This window comes from Triticum aestivum, chromosome 2A (assembly GCF_018294505.1).
Source record: "Triticum aestivum cultivar Chinese Spring chromosome 2A, IWGSC CS RefSeq v2.1, whole genome shotgun sequence".
NCBI lineage: Eukaryota > Viridiplantae > Streptophyta > Magnoliopsida > Poales > Poaceae > Triticum > Triticum aestivum.
Genome location: NC_057797.1, coordinates 5,255,332 through 5,264,102, shown reverse-complemented (window position 1 = coordinate 5,264,102; position 8,771 = coordinate 5,255,332).

The following is an 8,771-nucleotide window of genomic DNA, read 5'->3' as shown; positions in this document are numbered from 1 at the left end:
TGTGGCCCGACCTTCTTCAGCCCACATGTGTGGCACGTATCAGGATCCAAACATAAATAGTCATTCACGTTTTTCTCGATCAGCCAAAGAAAACCTAAATCTTAATGCCAATGTCTAGCTAGCTAACTAGGACTAGACTTTGTCAAAAAAAAAAAAACTAACTAGGACTAGACGGTCCGATATGATCAAGATAATCAGCACAAGACCTAAACCAAGTTGTGATCACGAAATTAGGCGGTGCGGTATTGATGGAGGATACCATTCTCCATGCTCCGCACCCGTGTCCTTGTACCCCTCGATCAATTCAGAATATCACGCAGAGACGAACCGGCATCCCTGACCCTTCCCTGCATAGATCGCATCGCAGTTCACATCCGGGCCTCCACTCCACCAGGCGGCCAGCTAGGGTTCGTCCGATCAACGATCGCGCGTGCGCACGACGCGCCGCCGCGACGATTCCAGTCGTCGCTCCCTGCCTCCCTTCGTTCTCAACTTCTGATCCCTGGACCTGGAGACTGAAGTGGCAGTGGGCAGCAGGCCGCGTCGATTCAATCTCAAAGACACAACCACGGATTGAACTATTGAAGCTATAATTGTTAATTAGATGTATTAATTCTTCGACTTCTGAAATTGGGGTATCTCCTCTATGCCGGTTCTTAGTCAAACTGAATTCATGCAGAGATCTGGCATAGACTTAGTAAAAGCTACTCAATATATACTTTCTCAGTGACACATTTCCCCTCTTACTTGGCAACTTCCAGCCACTTCAAGGACAGCTAAGAGAGACACTTTTTTTGTGTGTGTTTGGGTTATTATAAATTCTGGAACGATTAGTACTTGTATATGTAAAAATCTAGAGAAGGGTAATAGAAAGCCAGACAGATCAATTGCATCAACACATGCACGAAACCGAATAATGAAGGTGTTGCGAAACGTAAAAGGAAACAAATACGCCTCCCAGTTTATGGCTTGATCTGCAGCCAGCTAAATTAGCTTTTGTAGTACTTATGTTCCTAATTGATTTCTTACCCAACGTAAACGCCATATCAATGGCATTAAATGAGATCCAGTTAGATGTTACGCTTTGTTCCTATACTTGATTTTTTACCCCGTTAGTTGCTCCACATTTCATCTGTATATATATGTAGCTGCTCGCTTGGCCTACTTGCATACTTAGTCTCCGGAACCATCGAGCTACATCCATGGCATCCTCCAAGCCTCTCGCCCCCATCGTGCTCTTCCTCCTCGTCGCTCTCCTTATGGTTGCCGACGCGCAGCCGGCACCCAAGATAGGTATGTATGTGCATGCATGCATATGTGACGTGTCCTTGATCAACTAATAACTGAAGATTATTGAATTCTGAATATGTATTAGGGCCTCAAAGGGCTGTTTATATAAGATACAAAACTTGGGGGCCAAGGATAGTAGAGATAGATTACAATTTGAACTACCAAATATACAAACCGAATATATACTCTAATACCCCCCCCCCCCCCCCCCGCAGTGTCAACATCAGGTGTAACAATGTTGAGACTGGAGCGAATGCCAGTGAATGCTGCAGTGGGGAGCCCCTTGGTGAAAATATCAGCAAATTGCGCAGTGGTAGGAACATGAAGCACATGAACCTCGCCAAGAGCCACTTTTTCACGAACAAAATGAATATCAATCTCGATGTGCTTGGTGCGTCGATGCTGAACAGGATTGGACGCCATGTAGACTGTAGAAATATTGTCGCAATAAACAATAGTTGCACGCTCGATTGGTCGATGGAGCTCAACCAAAAGCTGACGGAGCCACACCGCCTCGGCCACAGAATGAGCAACAGACCTGTATTCAGCTTCTGCAGACGATCTGGAAACTGTAACCTGCCTTTTAGAAGACCAAGAAACAAGATTGTCACCCAAATAAACACAAAAGCCGGATGTAGATCGTCGAGTATCTGGACAACCCGCCCAGTCTGCATCAGAATAAACTGTCAAGCTTGTTGGAGAGGAAGAATTAAGGAGAAGACCATGATCAATAGTGCCTTTGAGATACCGAAGTATTCTCTTGACATGAGAATAATGAGGAACACGAGGATCATGCATATATAAGCACGCTTGTTGAACAGAATAAGATATATCAGGACGAGTGAGTGTGGCATATTGGAGAGCACCAGTGATACTGCGATATAGAGTAGGATCAGAAAAAGGTTCACCGTCGGCCGACAACTTGGTACCAACGTCGACCGGCGTACGACATGGTTGACAGTCAGTCATCCCTGCACGAGAGAGCAAGTCAAGAATGTACTGGCGTTGAGAGAGAAAGAGTGTAGATGAAGTGCGGGAGACAGTGATCCCAAGAAAGTGATGAAGAGGACCGAGATCAGTCATGGAAAATTCACGATTAAGAGAAGATATAATGTGTTGTAAAAAGGAATCAGAAGAGGCAGTGAGAATTATGTCATCAACATATAAGAGAAGATAGGCAGTATGGGAGGAGGAACGAAAAATGAAGAGAGATGAATCAGATTTAGACGCGGTAAAACCTATTGTGTGAATAAAGGTGGTGAAGCGATGAAACCAAGCACGAGGAGCTTGTTTAAGACCGTACAGAGATTTGTGAAGAAGACAAACAAAATCAGGAGAAGAGGAATTCTCAAAACCCGAAGGTTGTTGACAATAGACAGTTTCATTGAGAGTGCCATGGAGGAAGGCATTTTTAACATCTAACTGATGGATCGGCCAAGAGGAGGAGACAGCGAGACTGAGAACAACACGAATGGTACTAGGTTTTACAACTGGAGAAAAAGTCTCATCAAAATCAACACCGTGTTGCTGAGAAAACCCACGACAAACCCAACGAGCTGTATAACGAGCAAGAGTACCATCAGCATGAAATTTGTGACGGAAAACCCATTTGCCGGAAACAACATTGACACCGGGTGGTTTGGGAACGAGAGTCCAGGTGTTATTTTGCTGAAGAGCATGAAACTCATCACGCATAGCAGAGTGCCAAAGAGGATCGAGAAGAGCACGTTTATAAGATGTAGGAATAGGGGAGATAGTGGGAACGGCCGTGAGGTTAAGACGTCGTGTAGGGAGGTGAAAGCCACGCTTACCACGAGTGCACATGATATGATCATTGGCCGGAGGTATTATAGGAACGGCATTAGATGGAAGAGGCGGTGTGGAGGAAGAAGAGGAAGAAGGAGAAGCAACAATAGGGGAGATGGGCGTGGGAGGAGAGGAAGCTGCTGTCAAGGGAGGAGTGGGGGGCGCGGAAGGCTGTGGTGAAGGAGAAGTGGGCGGTGCAGAAGGCTGCTGTGGAGGCATGGAAGACTGATGCGGTGGTGGTTGTTGCTCCGGGACAATAGAGGTAGGAGCTAGACGAGGGAGGAGAGGAGATGAAGAACGAACAGAGGAAGGTTGGGTTGTGGATGATGTTTGTGTGGCAGCGTAGGGAAAGGTATATTCGTCAAAGACGACGTGACGGGAAATAATGACACGGCCGGATGAGGGATCAAAGCAGCGAGAGCCCTTATGATCATCGGAGAGACCAAGATAAATGCAGGGTAAAGAGCGAGGTTCTAGTTTATGAGAAGTGGTAGAAGTGATGTTGGGAAAACAGAGACAACCAAAAACGCGAAGGGAAAGATAGTCGGGATGGGAAAGAAAGAGGGATTGAAAGGGAGTGTAGAGAGGACATGTTTTGGTTGGTCTAATATTGAGAAGAAGTGTGGCAGTGCGTAATGCTTCAACCCAAAAACGGGGAGGAAGAGAAGCTTGAATAAGCAAGGTGCGAAGAATATCATTGATGGAACGAAGAGAGCGTTCTGCTTTGCCATTTTGAGGAGATGTATAGGGACAAGAAAAACGAAGAAGTATGCCGTGAGAAAGAAAGAAAGTGCGATTGCGAGTATTATCAAATTCTCGTCCATTGTCACATTGAATAAAGCGTATTGGAAGACCAAAGTGGGTTAGAACATATTGACGAAAATTGAGAAAAATTGGGTGTACATCGGACTTGGCTCGGAGAGGAAAGGTCCAAACATAATGGGAATAATCATCAAGAATTACAAGATAGTATTTGTAACCAGAAACACTAGGAATTGGAGAGGTCCATAGATCACAATGGAGCAATTCAAAAGGAAAAGTACTAATAGTAGAGGATGTACCAAAAGGTAGTCTAACATGTTTGCCACATTGACAGGCATTACAAAGAGAGGAATCATGAGGGACACTAGAACTAGGGATACAAAATTCCTGTAACAATGATGATAGTGTAGCTTTATTAGGATGACCAAGCCGACGATGCCATAGATGAACTGATGCAAGCATGGCGCGAGGAGTGGAAGTGGGGGCGCCATGAAGAGGATAAAGATCGCCGGTGCTATTGTACCGAGCTAGAACCTCCCCCGTTGTCAGATTCTTCACAGATAAACCAAAGGGGTCAAAGGCCACAATAACTTGATTATCGATGGTAAACTGACGAACGGAGATAAGATTAGTAATTAAGGATGGGACTACAAGAATATTGCGTAAAAGAAAATTGTTAGAAGAATAGGGGATGTAAGAATCACCGGTGCAAGAGACAGGAATAGTAGAACCATCACCGATGGTAATGGAAGAAAAAGAAGAAGGGAAACAAGCTGACAAAAAATTCATAGTTGAAGACATATGCGTAGATGCACCAGAATCGAAAATCCAATCCGTACCTTCGTTGTTGAGGGTGAAATTGTTCATGGCGGCGATGAAAGCAGCCTGATCCCAGCTCGGCGATGTGGTCGTAGGAGATGGAGCAGGCATGTTCATTGGTGCATGCTGCCCGTATGCGTACGGTGACGGAGCCGAAGGAGCACCGGGCGCATAGGGAACCAGGGCGTAGCCGGGCGGAAGCACGGGGGCGCCGGGCGTGGTCGGTGTAGTAGTGGCGGTGTAGACGTGAGCCGGCGGTCGGGGTCCGAGGAGACCAGGGGAGCCGGTGGCAGGACGATGGCCCGGGCTCCAGGCGCCCGTGTATGCTGGAGGAGCGCCGTAAGGAGACGGAGCAGACCAAGGCATGGGCCACGCCTGAACCAGCCCGGTCCAGGGATCTTGCTGCTGGTGCCATGCCGTTGGAGTAGATGCCGGTGTAGACGATGATGATGATGACGCCGAGGAGCTGGCGGAGCGAGGCTGGGGCGGCCGGTAGACGGGATTCTTGCCGCGGTAGTTAGGGCTCGGGCGCCAGTCTGGAGGCGGCTGGACAGGGGCCGACGACGAAGTGGATGGAGCTGGCGCCGAAGACTTGGTGGTGGCGTGAAACACTTGTGGACGAGTGGCCTTGCGAGCTTGATTCTGAGCCTCGAGCTGAAGGAGAGAGCGGACCTCGCCGAAGGACGGGTAGGGCCGCAACATGGGGATGAAGGCCACCTGTTTCTCGAACTGCTCACCAAGACCGACGAGAAGAGCGTTTATAAGAACGCGGTCGTCGACGTGATCACCAAGTTGCCGGAGTTCATCACCGATCGACTTGATCCGCTGGCAGAAGACGGTGACCGGGGAGTCTCCTTGGGTGATGGTGCGGAGCTCGGTGTGGAGAGCGTTGATGCGGGCGTCGGAGTTGTCTTGAAACAACTGTTGAAGGGCGGCCCAAAGATCGGCTGCAGTGGCATCGTCGTTGGAGACAAGATTGAAAAGCTCGGTGGAGATCCGAGTATAAATCCATTGGATGATCGTGAGATCGTCCTTCACCCAACGAGGATTGGCAGGCTGCGGCACAGAGGATGGATGAATATGGTGGCGTAGACCGCAGCGACCAAGGTGGATGTGGAAGAGATGGCGCCAATGGTAGTAATTGTGGGCAGCCAGGTCAAGCGAGATGGGTATGAACGGCGCAACATCGGCAATTGTATCTGCTAGAGAGATTGGTGGTGGCGGAAGGGCATATTGGTGGTGGGTAAGGGAACTAGGGTTGAAGGAGGAAGAAGAGGCAGATGGCGATCTGGCGGCGTTGAACTCGGCCGCGGTAAAGAGAGGCCGCGCCGGAAGAGGTGGAGGGGCCGGCGGAGAGGCCATGTGAAGAAGATAACCTAGGCGACGGATACCATGAAGATTATTGAATTCTGAATATGTATTAGGGCCTCAAAGGGCTGTTTATATAAGATACAAAACTTGGGGGCCAAGGATAGTAGAGATAGATTACAATTTGAACTACCAAATATACAAACCGAATATATACTCTAATAATAACACGTGATCTGATACATATTTTGCTGTTCCCAGACTGTCCATCGGCGTGCCAGGCATGCGCGAAGAACTGGAAGAACAAGATGTGCAACAAGGATTGCAACATCTGCTGTGACAAGTGCAACTGTGTTCCCTCCGGCACCAGCCAGGCAACCCGTAACGAATGCCCCTGCTACGCCAACTTAAAGAACTCCAAGAACGGCAAGCTCAAGTGCCCCTAGACTAGACCCTAAAGGATGCGTGAGTGCATGCCAGAGTTATACGGACTTATCCGATGAAATGATCATGATCGTCCAAATAAAATCATATATAGCCTTATTGTTTAATAGTGATTTCTTTTTTAATTTCCTTTCGAGCTTTGCTTCGGTCCACCATCCTAGATAAGTTTACAGATTTCGATGCGGAATAAAAGGTGTAGTTTTGAAGCTACCCCTTTTGATAAAAAATATTAGATTGTTCTGATCTCTTATTTGATCCGTTGGAAGAATACGAATTATAATAGTTGATCGTAAATGTATGAGAATACCCTTTTTTTTTGTAACCTTAAGATTCAGGCAAATTTTTAGGGGGTGTATTATTTTATCCTGTGGTGTATGTAGTTGATCATGCTTAGGTTTTTTGTTACCTGACAGCGTTTCTATATATCTATTGCTCGTTAAACAGTGTACATGGCGTAGGGGATACGGCCGATGGATGATACATATGCTCGACTAGACAGTCGTTGACATACCAGTATTTTTTGGAAATGAGTTCAACTGTGGTAACAAATTAGTAGGCAATGTTGGAAACGAGGTGCGCCGACGTTCGGAAGTTCGTCGCCGGGGAGTGGCGCAGCTTGCCAGACTCGGGACGTACGGCAGGCGCGGCAGGCGTGGATAAATTTTTTGCTAGGCCGCGACGGGCCGGAGCCTTGTGACGCCGAGTTGGGCTCTGCTAGGGCTGGGTATGAGGCCCAGGTCAGGAGTCCGATCTAGCTGGGTATGAGGCCAGACAAAATCAGTCCCTACTACTGGCGATGTCGAACTTGCATCCAAGAGCGAGTCCTTGCGTCGTGAACCTCAGTCGCCGCCTAGGGTTCGTCGCTTTGCCGTCCCTGGATTTCCCTCGTTCACGTCGGGCCGAGCGGCGCGCATCCCCCCCTTGCGGTGAGCATGGCGGGTCGTGGAGGGGCTAGACCGCCGGGGCCTAAGCCGGTGGCGCCCGGGACGGTGGCTGCGGCGCCTCGGCCGCCGGCCCAGCAACAACGTCAGCCTCGTTCGGGGGCCTCTACCCAGCAGCCCCGTGCGGGTGGAGCTCCGCCGGCGCCGGCTCCGGTGTGAGCCCCGCCGCCGCATGTTGTGGCGCAGCCGCAACTGAGCCGGGTGGAGCCGGTGCATGGGGCTGCCGTGGGGCACCAACCTACCGCGGATTGGCATGGGCCGCCGGCGCGCCGTGGTGGCGGTGGCGGTGGCGCTGGGCATCGTTTTCTGGCTTTTCGTGGCAGAGCTTACAATGATCGCGTGTCTCACCGAGGTCAATGGGGGGATGGCGGCTATGACGTGTACGGTGCAGGTCAACATCGCGGTTCGTCATAGTCGGGCGGAGGGCGTGGTTATGCCTGATAGAGCGATGGGACGGCGGAGCGGCCGTTTCTCAGCCCTCCCGGAGGTTTTGTTGAGGGGGCATCCAGCCCGGACTACAGACAGAGGTGGTTATAGAGGATCTCGGAATGGCCGCGGTGGCAAGAACCGTTACCGTTAGCTTTCGCCGCCTGTCACTACCGTTACCGACGTCACTGAGCCAATGGTGTATTCAGAGGTGGTTGTTGAGCATATGCCCGCGTTGTCTGGCCAGGTCTTGGCTGCGGTGTCTGCCTTGGCTACTGCGGTGGTGCCCGCGAATGAGCCGGCGGTAGCGGGTGCTGTTGGAGTGTCTGACGGGCCGGGTGGTGAGGAAGCTAGCAAATGGGCCCGTAAGAAAGAGAAAATGCTTTGCTATCACTATGGTGAGCAGGGGCACTTTATTGCTGAATGTTCTGCTGAGCTTTGTGACACTTGTTCCAAACCGGTGCATGCTACGGGAGAGTGCCAGCTTCTGCGTGAACCCATGCGGGGTGTTACGATCTATGGTGTGTGCTGCGCTGAGTTGATGTTTTTCGGGTCTCCTAGTGCTGTGGAGATGCCTGATGTGTCTCAGAGTGCGACCATGGGGGTGGTGAAAGTTACCAAGGGTGACTTGACCGATGCACATATATTGCACATGTTGAATGAGTTAGCTGCAGGTAACCATCAGTAGGAACTTATCAGGCTCGAGGATAATATGTACAAGGTGGACTTTCCATCGACCGAGGACTTGGAGCAGCTTCTGAGTTTTGGGTTGTGCAGAGTTCCAGGCACTGAGTGCATCCTCGAGTTTCATGAGTGGAAAAAGGTTGAGCCGAAGGGTAAACCACTCACTCAGGTTTGGCTTCGATTCTCGGGGGCACCTTCCAAGCCGCTAAATGATGTTCGAGTTGCGGCTAGCTTGGGGACGTTGGTTGGGAAAACCGAGAGGGTGGATATGGCCTTTACCCGTGCTCATGG